We start from the raw sequence: 12,757 nt of genomic DNA, 5'->3' as shown, positions 1-12,757 counted from the left end.
CTTTGTAATTAAATCCTGTGTTTTTCATCTTACTCCTATCGCAGGATGTAATTTATGACGGGGTAAAGTGAACACTTTGCATCTCAATTATGGCTCTTTACAAAGTTTGCACTTAAATTAAAAAAAAAATCTTTTTTTCTTCTATTATAATGACCCCAAAATATTACACAGGATCTGGCTTGGCAACATAAAAAACCCTTAACAATGACTGCACTATGGTCTTCTCTGGTAGCCCATTCGCTGCAGAATGAAATATGCCACACGATCAGCCAGCTCAGCAGATGCAGATAGGTACATACGTACCTGCAGTGCCGGCCGGTGTACTAAAGCAGCCCTCTGCCCAGCTTGAACAAGCCATGGATCTTCGCAAACGCTAGATAGATGCACATAATTCTGAGCACGGGTTGCACTCAGAATGCGGGCCTTGATGAATCAGGCCTAGAGTGTTTGTTGTTGTCATATATAAATAGTAACTGTGAATATGAAATAGAAAGTATGGTAATATAAATGAGACAGATTAGGTATATGACCATAGAAAATTTTGTAAGAGAGACAACAAAGCTTTCTAGTGTTTTAAGTGTGGGTAAATAGATATATATATATATATATATATATATGTAGGAACAGGGATGTGAGTAAATGATAACAGTGTAATAGTAAATATGTAGAAATTGAGTATTGGTCCAAATAATTAATATTTTATAGGGACGTTTCATGTCTATGTATATGTACATTTATGATGCCTGTACTATTTCGATTCTGTGATGTTGAAGGGGCAACTTATGATCTGTACAAGAATTTCTGGCTATTCCTTAGTAGATTGTAATTCACATCCAGGTATGATTTTCCCACCCATTAGCATACACACAGCCACAGCCCTCTTCTAGTTACCTGATTAAAGGAGGGCTGGGGCTGGATCAGCATGTTTAAGAATTCACAGAATGTGATCAGAAATAGCGTTATCCAGAAACAGAGATAAGAATTTGAGTACGTTTTTCTCGATTTGTATTTTCTCTCTATTATTTAAAAAAAATGTTTTGCATAATATTATTATTTGTCATTTTGTTAACTTTTTTTATAAACAAGTTGTGTTTATTTGCCTATTAAATTCCATTTAATAACGTTTTGTCACTGAGTTCTTACAAATTCATGTGCTAATTAAGCTTGGTCATATATAGCACTACATAACTTAAATACAGGGTATTATACTCTACAGGGATAGAACAACCTGTAACTAATCAGATCATTTGAGTATTCACTGGCAGAGTTTTTAGCAGTTGAATGTGCTTGTCTTGTGGAAAGCAGAGGCATATCCACCAGTGTGATTATATTATTGAGGACAAGGCTTCATGTTACAGGATCATTGTCATGATGTGAGATAGCGGAAGGAGCAGAGTTCACCAATAGCATTGAGTAGGCGTGTGAGTCTCTTGTGGTGCAGGAACGTACTTCTGCATGAAATGAACTTCATACATCCAACTTGTTTTTATGTTGAACGGAAAAATGCTATAACAAAGGTCCACCCAAAATCCACAAACTGATTTAGAAGCTGAATGTTTCTCTTGTCATATTCACATCACTCTATTCATCCTGGAATACTAGATAATCTTCAAGAGCTATGAGATACATGTTTAACATCTATGATAAACAAATTCTGTTCCAGTTGGTACAGGAAAGCTTTGATATGAAGAAACAATTACATATTTAGATCATACTTGCCTACTTTTGAGATTCACCCTCTGGGAGGGAAGATCTCAGTGACGTGGTCTGGGGGTATAGCAACCAGAATCACGCCATTGGGCCCCGCCCCATCAGAAAAATGATGCAATTGTTGGCATATTGTAGGTGGGGCAGGGCCATGATGATGCGATTCTCTAAGGTATACCTCCCCCCCCCCCCCCCCCGCTCAAATCACTAAGGAAGTGACAGTATTTGAGAGTTTGCGTTGCTCTCCCAGTATTCAGGGAGAACTCCCAGACATTCAGGAGTCTCCCGGACATTCCGGGAAAGTATGCAACTATGATTTAGATAAGCAAACTTAAAGGGCCTGAGTCATTAAAGAAAGTAAGGCAAAAAATAGTAGCAGATGTTTTCTGGGACAAACCATGTTACAATGAAAGGGGTGCAAATTTATTATTTTGTACCTAAGTTAAATATTGGATGTTTTTTTATCTAGCGTACAAATACTTGATAGCTTTAGTTTTACACTGAAATTTAAAGTTGATCTAAGACATGCCCTATACCAAATAGAAATCTGTCCCCTCATTTTAAGTTTTTCTTTTTCTATGTTTTGCACTCCTTTATGACTCAGGCCCAAAAAAAATCTAAATTGCTCTGACACCAGCAAACGCCCAACCCTTGACAATTGGAAATAAATGCCGTAATAAAACTAGACTGTGTATTAACAAATAGACAAAAAGGTACAATGCCTGCTCACAATCATACAATCTATAGGAAAATAGGTGTTTTATATATGAGGTTAAATGAGAAATGTTCAAAATCAAGTATAAACACTTACGATATGAATGACCATGATTTTTTTGTGACAAGAACTATTTGTGTAATAACTGAACATATAGATATCATTATGTACTGAAAATGCTTTTACAGAAGCATACTTACTTACCGAGGGATAAAATGCCCAGGATAATAAAATACTATTCTGAACTGAATGTGCTTTCAGCATTTGTACATACATAATGTTCTCCTCACACTGAAACTGCTGTGCAAATAGCTATTGAATCTAAAATGTCTCAAGGGTAAAAGCAAAGATTAATGTTTCTGCTGGATTTAGTTGTTTCTAAAGAATGTCACGGTTTTCCTGGTCATGTGGCAGTTACTTAGCTAACCTTCAAATGTCAGTTTAAGCTGACTTCAGATAGAACAATTCAGCTATTCAGGTTTCTCCTTTCTTCATGGGTAACATCTGTCTGTATGGCCTTTGTCCATATGACATGATGTTAGCTTTTTATAAACTACACTGTGCCAGAGATTTAGGTCTTAGAAAGCACTGCCAATTATTTACAGGAAAAGCTAGTCTGACCTTAACAATAAAAAAGGTCCAAAACACTGTATACTATAGTAAATGGATACAATAGCACTCAGTCTCTTTTATATTAGCAATTGCAATGAAACAGTTAAAGTGGACCTATCAGTTCCAATTTTTATTTATGTAATATTATGTGTTACTGTTTATTTACATGTTTTCCTCAGTTTACTTCATAAATTATAGATGTTTCAAAGTATTTTTTTTTTTTTTTTAAATAATTTAAAATTTTAGATGTGAATCATTCCTGACACGGTTCCCTACTTTGCAGCACAGCCAGTATGGATAATTGGCAGAGAAGAAATTTAGAGAGTTCCAATTATGTTGGACTGTCCCACCATCCCAACAGTCAGAAACTGCTGAGACTCTTGGACGGTGTCTCCTGCTCACCGTCACTTTACACAGCAAAGTGGCGATGGAAAGGTGATGTGCACCTTCCACTGGTGCACGCTGCTAATTTATTTAGGTTAGGTGGGGGTTAGAGATGGATTAGAAATTCAGAAGAGCTTAGCATACCCTGCCCCTAAAATAATACAATTAAGTCCCCTTTAAGTGTGTGCCCCCATTGCGACCATGCAATGCAAGAACCCACTTCCCATTCTTGTGCTCATTTCTTTTTTGCATTCTGGAGGGTGAATGTATGAGAATATTATTACCTGCTCCATGCCACAGGAGGAACCTTGGCATCATTACATTACTGAGGATAAATCATTTATTAGCTATACAAGTAACCTGCAATTGTGAGGCTTTGAGGGAGTAGTTAATGGATCTGAAAGATGTAATTGGATTTGTGGAAAGGTCATATAGACCGTGGTCTAGTTTTCAGGGCTGCTCATTTAACATTAAAATTTTTACAATTATTTTTGTTTTGAATATGAATAATTTCTAATTCATATATTTAAAAAAAATGAATTGTGGCTCAATTTGACTTAATCATTTCCATGTATTTATCATATTCAGATGAGATGCAGTGGGGTTTGGAAGCATAAAGCAATATGGCGATAGAGAGGTATGGGGCAGCACAGAAAAAGTGGCAAATGGAGACATTTAAATCTGAGTCTGTATTCAAGTTCATAAAAAACAAATAATCCTACATACTGGACCTGATTCATGTTTAGACGTAAGTCCGTTTGCATGCTGTATCTTTCTCTGTGCATGCTCAGAAACAGACTTTACGTCAATAAATGCAATTGCATGCATTTCATGTCTGAACGAAATTACATTACTGCCTATGACTTAAAGAGCAGAATGGGAGAGGGAAGGGGCGAATGAACGTAAGCAATATACAGTAAAGTCATGCCGAGGGAATGCCAACCAGAAGCAACTGTTTCAAGTTCTGAGTTTCTATTAAGTATGTGTTTTTTAACCATATCAATTGCACAAGCTGCTGACTGATAGTGATGACTGTCACAGCATGGTCTTTGCATTAAAACACTACAAGTATGCGTGCCACTAGATATCAATGAAAATGTGTATGCAAGGAAAATATAAACACATTGTATGTACACTACACATTAAGAATATCATGATGTATGTTTTTAATGTAAAAAAAAAAAGATTTTTTTTTTTTTAAACACTTTTTTAGAAATGATCATTATGAGTTGGAAATTTCTCCTAATTTTTTTTGCATGCACTCTGATGTGACTTTACATTGCACATATGCATGTGCGTGTGCATATCCTGTAGTCTGTTATGTCTGTTAACATACAACAAGTATTATTTAGGCAGAGTGTGCTTATACACAGATTTAAATGGAAATGTATCTTGAGATCCACTTGGATTTGAATACGGGCGCACGTACGCTCAAGTTTTGCATTTGTGTTTGAAGATGAATAGGTCCCCTATGTTTAAAGCTTCTATTATATAAGCAGAGACTTGCACTTTAATTTTTTCAACATTTAATGATTAGAATGCTGGAGATTTAGGTTAAAGAAAATCATCTCTTAAAATGCCTAATATGCATCAGTTTATGTCTTACTTCTGTGAACATATCCTTCTATACAGACTTAGAATAAATATATATTAGTTTAGGACATGTTAAGCTTTTCCATTGTATCTCAATTGGACTAAATTTCATGACTGACCTAAAATCATATTGCCTAAGTCATTAAGGAGCACATATGCCGATTTTATGCTTATCTCCAGCAAAATCATTCTGTGTAAGCTCAGAACCGGACAATACGAAACAGAATGTAGGCACGTCCAAGGCATCTCCATATCTCTTGCTCAAGCTAGAGGTCTAGCTTAAGTGCCAATTACTTGCACTGATGGCTCAGTAGGAATGCTAAAACATGTGTTTGCAATCATAAACTGTAAAAATGTCTGTTATGTACAGTAGACATTAAGTGCCATATTCAATTAGCCATGTTACTGTCAAAAGTAACACACTATTACTGATATTACGGTAATAGTGCGCGGAATTACCATTATTATGGTACCTTTCTGCTCTCAGCTAATATAAATGTTGTTCAAGAATAAACAAAAACAAAACAAAATATATTTTTTTTTAAAAATGTCCACGTATAATCATAAATTACTTTAATATTGACAAGTAACATTAATTAAATATATTATTTATTTTGTGCGCTCTTTTGAGATTTTATATTCCACTTTGGTATTGTACATATCTTTTTCTCATATTTTATTCAGTATTTATAATAAATTAAATAAAAAAATTAACATTAATGTATACTAGACTCTCAAAAGTATGTTGACACCATGGGCCTCATTTAGAGATTAACCCATTTTGCGCTCCAAGCGTATGCATAATTATTTCGTCCAAAAATGGTGCATTTATGTGTGTATGTTCAGCTGCACATATCCAAACATACATCCATCTCATAAACTGTATTTAGGCATCAGGCATACAAATGTCTATATTTATTCCCAACAATAGAGTAGAGTAGAGATGTGATTTGACAGTGTTAGTAGTAAGTGCAAATGTCACATAACCCAATATAATGTAATGAACGGTCACGTTGCTCCCAGCAGAGAACAAATTGGCTGCAGCCAGTTAGTCCTGAGATGACAGGTCGTCAGGGAGAAGCAGACAAACAAAACAGAAGCACTAGCACTAGCAGAGAAGCAAAATTCCAACTTTGCTTGTTCTTGGTAAGTGTCAGGGCTTTATAAAGGCTGTATGCAGATGAGGTCTCTTAGTGCTATATGACTTGACCTTTAGCAAAGTACTTATTTCAGTAAGTGAAAAAGAATGTGCAGTTGTCAGTGTTGATCTTGCACTGCCACCTATCGTCTGTAGCTGGTATTGCAGTGGATCCTCACATGTTGCAGTTGTCAGTGTTAGTGTCACTGTCACCTGTAGAAGAAACTTTTTTTCCACAGTAGTCCAAGTGAAAATGACAAATACGAAATCCAAAAGGATGGCCACAACTTTATACAATAATGCCGCATCACTAATGAATGAAGTACTATTCAGCTGAAGGGGTCAATACATATGCAGCCAATCAGAAGTTGCTAGTGCTGCTGGTTTCATCTTCATCATGATGTATCTTTGACTTTATCTGTACCCACAAAGGATATATCTCCTTAGAAACATATCTGGATGCAGCCACGTCTCATTAGGTTGCATTTCTATGGGACATGCTGCATTTATGTGGACATACACTTACTGCACTCAATATATGTTTGCCTTCCCATTCAACCTATCAAGGCGAAAGGGGACGCAAATCTTAAATACACACTAATCTATGCAAGTACAGTCTATAAAAGCATATATTTACACCATAAAATTGATCTATGTCCAACTCTTAATGAGACCCCTATATGTGTAATTCCCATAACATATGTGACTACCACAAGCCACCCAAACTATATAACTATATAACAATATAATACTTGCAAAATTACATTTCCACAAAGGAAAATGAGAGAATACATTTCAAACTCATATTGCTCTCAAATATGTAAACCCCTATATATCCTGAAAGTCAAAAACATTGCTTGTGGCTGTGAAACCCCTATGCATATGTACTAAGCAGAAGACCTCAAATAAAAACATCTAAAAACATATTGCACATAAATACCATAATTGTGTAAGCTTACCTATGTGTGCGCAAAATGGTGAAATTATGAATGACATGGTCAAGCAGTCTCACATAAAAAATAGACTCAGTCACCCAGAGTGTTGTTGCTGGTAGATAGATTATCATACTTGTTAAGGGGTGTCTATTGAATATAGTTTGCAATTTAGTACCTGTAGTAGGTGGAAGGATAGCTAGGTGTGGATGTCATGGTTATTCCCTGACAGCCATTATTACCTCAAAATTGACACTGGTCCATGCCATTTTGACACTTTTGGCAAGTGTTCACAATGGTCCTAAGTGGTTGCAATTATCTAGTAAAAATATAGGTTCCTGATTAGTGACACACTCATCAATTTTCTACATGTGAGATGGGCAATATCTACAGTTCTTTTATTGTTATTATTGCTGAAAGATATATATTTTAATGTTATACTTTATTTTTTACATGTGTTCAAAATTAACGTGTGCTTCTCTGCTTATCCAATTTACGGGGAAAGGGGTACACTATGTGCAGTCACGTAAAAAAAGGAAAGTACACCCTCTTTCAACTCTGTGTTTTTACATAGCATTACATAAATAACAATAATGTAAGTCCTAACATTTGATAAATCTAATCTCATGTGACAAATAACTCATAACAAACTTTACTTTGCCATTATTAATTCAATGCAAATACTGCTTTAGTGTGTACGAAATTAAAATCACTGCTCATGACAACATGGCTGTAAAAAGTCGCTGATAGGACGGTCGCTCTTCCCTTTATTGTCTAAAACAAGGCTAGTGTGTATGCAGTCCATCGACCGAGCGATCGGACCATCAATCGGATGTAAAATCGATCGGCATACAAAGTTGGGGAAAAATTCTGTAGTGTGTACCCAGCTTAAGTCTGTTATAACATATTCCTTAACTAGAATCCAAAATAGTTTTATATACCAACATTCCCATACACAGTGATATAGTGAAGCATCTATTTTATGACACTTTAAACATTTTGAAACATTACTAATCCCTATATTATAAGATCTTTTGGGTGTTATATACCCCCTATAGAAAAGTTTAAAGAACTTTTCCCGATATGTACTCACGAATAATTTGCCATTAGAATAAAGAAACATCTCTTGAATAGTAGAAAGCTGTATATGTAGAAAATGTGTCAACCATTTAGACATACCCATTTGTCTTTCAATATCGTTATAAAGTATACGTAAAATAACACATACAAGATTTAGTAAGAGTAGTAAAAGTAGGGAGCAGTTAACATCTAAAATGGTATCCAAATAAGGAGTGATTTGTACGCCTAAATTAGGGGAGGGCAGAATTTTTCTCCCATGAGGCATATCAATCTGAGAAGCCTCAGATTTGGAAGCATTTAACTTAAAGAGAGGTCTTACCATACAGGACCACAATCTCATGGATGGTCACCAGCAAGGTCTCCTGATCGAAAAACCAAAAGCAGCCTGTCATTTTCAAAGAGGCACCGCTTGTGGGAAACGTTTTTCAAGATGAGAACTTCACACGCATGGGAGATTCTAATCCATTCAGCCAGTTGTTTTATGGCAAGGAGGTAAGTGGTGAGAGAGGAAAACCATGTTGGGTACCATTAGTGCTTGAAAAGTTAGGGAAGAGGAAACCATTACAAAACACCCGAGCAGAGGGGCCCCTGCATATGGCTAGAATCACATTGACAATTACCCCTCTGGTAGGAAAGCAGTTTAATTTTATTTGGGTATGCTGTCCCCGCAGTTTCCTGGCTAACAATATACCCACTTTCTTCCTTAAAACATAAAATTTCCGCTGATGTGCCGTAAGGGTACAGACCATAAGAAGTTTTTGGACCGCAAAAGGGACGTTTCAGTTTAGAGAGAAGCTGATATGCAAGCTTTATTCTGTGGTTCCAAGGGCCAAAGCTTGAATTCCAGATGCTTTTGAAGTTTTGAGTTAGTCTTCTTGAGCCTAGACCCTACCTGGATAATTACTCCATGAATAACCACCTTAAGAGCACACCAATTATAAAAAATTAAGGTATCTTCGGAACTATTAGTTTGCATGAAGAGAAACAAAGCTTGATGGCCATTTATACTTCCAAGAAGGATAACAAGTAGGCAGGCTGCATGGTCTTTGGAGGGTAACGGGTTGCAAAGGCTTCCAGATCAACACCAACAGAGAATGGTCCGACCACGTTATAGGGCACATGAGTGTATTATTAATATGTAATCAGTAGCTGCAACTAACATAAGCCAGTATAATTATTGGAAACTCGTCTCTGGCCTCGCCAAACGCTTTACAATAACTACCTTTACCCCCGCTCTCTCTAACTCATCAACACTTTACAATAACCCCCTCTTCCCCTACTGTCTCTAACTCACCAGGAAACTAAATGCACTGCTTCAATGTGAGAGCCACACATCATATTCCAGTTGTTACAAATAGTTAAAACTGGGAGCCTAATGAGAATGTGTCCTATGATCTAATGTTGCCCACAAACCTTGGAAGCAGATGTGTGGCTCTTACACAGGAGCAATGCATTTCTGTAAGTTATAGGATCAGTGTTATTATTGTAAAGTTGCTCTGCAGTTTCTCCGGGTAATTAGCATATGATCAGCAGCTACCAATATTAAATAAATTAATTATACAAAGTTTCTCCAAGTATATTGGAAGATTGAGACAACACATAAACTTTAAATGGTTCTTCATAGCAATTGAAACTCCACTGATATGACAAACATATTTAGAATGTCTTGTGAAAATACAAAGACAGTCAGTGTATAGTAATCATCTGAAGAAACTGGCTTGGAATGCCAGAGAGACATGTTAGGACTATACTAAGTCATGGACATTTCACTGCCAGATTGGTTGAAGATACTGTGGAAGGCAGTTCAGAATTGGTAGAGTTGGGTGAGACTGCTTTCTCTAGCAACCAAAAGAGTGCTCTCTCCTGCATAGAGGGGACCAAAGTTGCTCAGGTACCCAGGCAGATTGTGGTGGTAGGGGATTTAATTATTAGGAAGTTAGATAGGGCAATCTGTTACTGGGACTGTGCATGCCAAACAGTGTGTTGTCTCCCAGGTGCACGGGCTCGGCATATTGCGGATCGGGTGGACAGATTGTTGGGAGGGGCTGTGAATGACCTGGCGGTTTTGGTGCATGTTGGTACCAAAGACCGAGTTAGAGAAGATGGGGTGTCCTAAAGAATGATTTCAGGGACATAGGTCGCAAACTTAAGGCAAGGACATCCAAGGTAGTATTTTTGGAAATACTACCTGTGCCCCGTGCTAGTCCAGGGAGGCAGCGGAAGATTAAGGAGGCTAATAAGTGGGTAAAAGATTGGTGTAGGAAGGAGGGCTTTGGATTCTTAAAGCACTGGGCTGATTTCTTGGTCAGTTGACATCTTTATTGTCGAGATGAATTGCACCTGAATGAAGAGGGGGCTGCTGTGCTAGGAAAGAGGATGATTAGAAGGTTGGAGGAGATTTAAAACTAGGCTTTATTGGGGAAGGGCAAGCAAGTATTATGGGATAGACATTGAGAATAGTAAGGAGGACTTTAACAAGAGTCAAGGGGGTGCAGAGGGGGGATAGTGAAGCATAGCTGATAAGGAGAGACCCTTTTTAAAGCAAAAAGAAATGCCTAATGGAGGGAATAGACTTAAGTCTATGCTTGCAAATGCAAGAAGCCTGACAGGTAAAATGGGGGAGTTAGAATTAGTAGCAATGAATGAGCAGTATGTTATTATAGGGATAATGGAGACCTGATGAGATGATACACATGCCTGGGCAGTCAATTTGGAAGGCTATACTCTCTTTAGTATGGATAAGGTAAATAAAAGGGGAGGAGGAGTATGTCTTTATATTAAGCCAGAGTTAAAACCAAGTTTTTAGGAAGTTGATTATGAGAATATTGGTGATAATATAGAGGGATTGTGAGTGCAAATATCCAGTGGAGGAAAAAGTTCAGTTGCTGATAGGGATATGCTATAAACCATCAGATATTAGTATGATTGAGGAAGCCCAACTTCTACAGCAAATTGAAAAGACTACACAACTAGGTCAAGTTTTAATTATGGGGGATTTTAATTATCCAGACATTGATTGAAGTAGTGAGACCTGCGGTACAGCTAGGGGAAGTAGGTTTCTGAGCACGCTAAAAGACCATTACATGTCCCAATTAGTACAGGAACCGGATTATACTGTACCTTATAGTAATAGCAAATAATGTAGCTGTAATATCAAATATTCAAGTAACGGAACACTTGGGAAACAGTGATCATAATATGGTATCATTTAAAATTAGTTTCCAGAAGCAGTGATGTAAGGGATCAACTAGGTCTTTAAACTTTAGAAAGGCAAATTTTAATATCTGTAAAGTGCATAGACTGGGATGAAGTTTTTGAAGGAAAAAATACGGAAGAAAAGTGGGCTGTCTCTAAAATGTTGTTAGAAACATAAACATATAAGTTTATTCCTATGGGAAATAAATGTAAAAGAATTAAGTCTAAACCAATGTGGCTAAATAAAAACGTAAGGGAAGAAATACAAAGGAAGAAGCATGCATTTAAATTGTTTATGTCTAAATAGTTTGAGGAGTCCTTCTGTAGGTACAAGAAATGTAATAAAACATGCAAAAAGGAAATTAGATTGGCTAAATTAGAAAATGAAAAACAAGTTGAAAAAGAAAGTAAGAAAAACCTCAACAAGTTTTTTTAAGTATATAAATGGCAAAAGGATTAAAAAAGATAACATAGGACCCCTAAGAAGTGAGATGGGTGAATTGATAAATGATACTAAGGAAAAAGCAGAGGTATTAAACACTTTCTTTTCTTCAGTATTTACCAGAGAGGAACAAATAGTAGGAATAATACATGCATATGGAAATAAAACTGTACCATTAATTAATACTTGGCTGGCAAAGACGATTGAAGTATATTAATATAAATCAAGCTCCAGGTCCAGATGGCGTACACCCAAGGGTTCTTATGGATCTAAACTCAGTAATAGCTAGACTGTTATTCTTAATTTTCATAGATTCAATCTCATCAGACCCAAGGGATTGGCGAATAGCAGATGCGGTGCCGATGTTTAAAAAGGGGACAAGATCACAACCAGGGAATTATAGACCTGTAAGCCTGACATCAATAGTGGGGAAACTACTGGAAATTATATTAAGGGATAGCATTCCGGATTACTTGGTGCGCAATAAGATTATTAGTTGGAATCAGCATGTGATTGTGAGGGATAGTTGATGTCAAACTAATCTAATTAGTTTCTGCAAAGAAGTTAGTGGGATCTTAGATCAGGGCAGCACAGTAGATGTGGTCTATTTAGATTTTGCAAAGGCCTTTCGTAAGTGCCACACAAGAGGTTGGTTTACAAAATAAAGGAACTGAGTCTAGGAATCAACATTAGTATTTGGATCGAAAACTGGTTAGAGAATAGGTAACAGAGAGTTGTGATAAATTGAACATTTTTTAATTGGTCAAAAGTTTTAAGTGGAGTACCTCAAGGTTCAGTGCTGGGGCCACTCCTTATTAATATATTTATTAATGACCTAGGTGATGGTTTAGAAAGTAAAGTTTCTATTTCTGCAGATGACACTAAACTCTGTAAGGCAGTGGTTCCCAAACTTTTGCAGTTCGCGGCACCCTTAGAGTCTCCAAATTTTTTCAAGGCAC

This window comes from Mixophyes fleayi, chromosome 1 (assembly GCF_038048845.1).
Source record: "Mixophyes fleayi isolate aMixFle1 chromosome 1, aMixFle1.hap1, whole genome shotgun sequence".
In the NCBI taxonomy this organism is placed as follows: domain Eukaryota; kingdom Metazoa; phylum Chordata; class Amphibia; order Anura; family Limnodynastidae; genus Mixophyes; species Mixophyes fleayi.
This window is presented reverse-complemented; position numbering follows the sequence as displayed.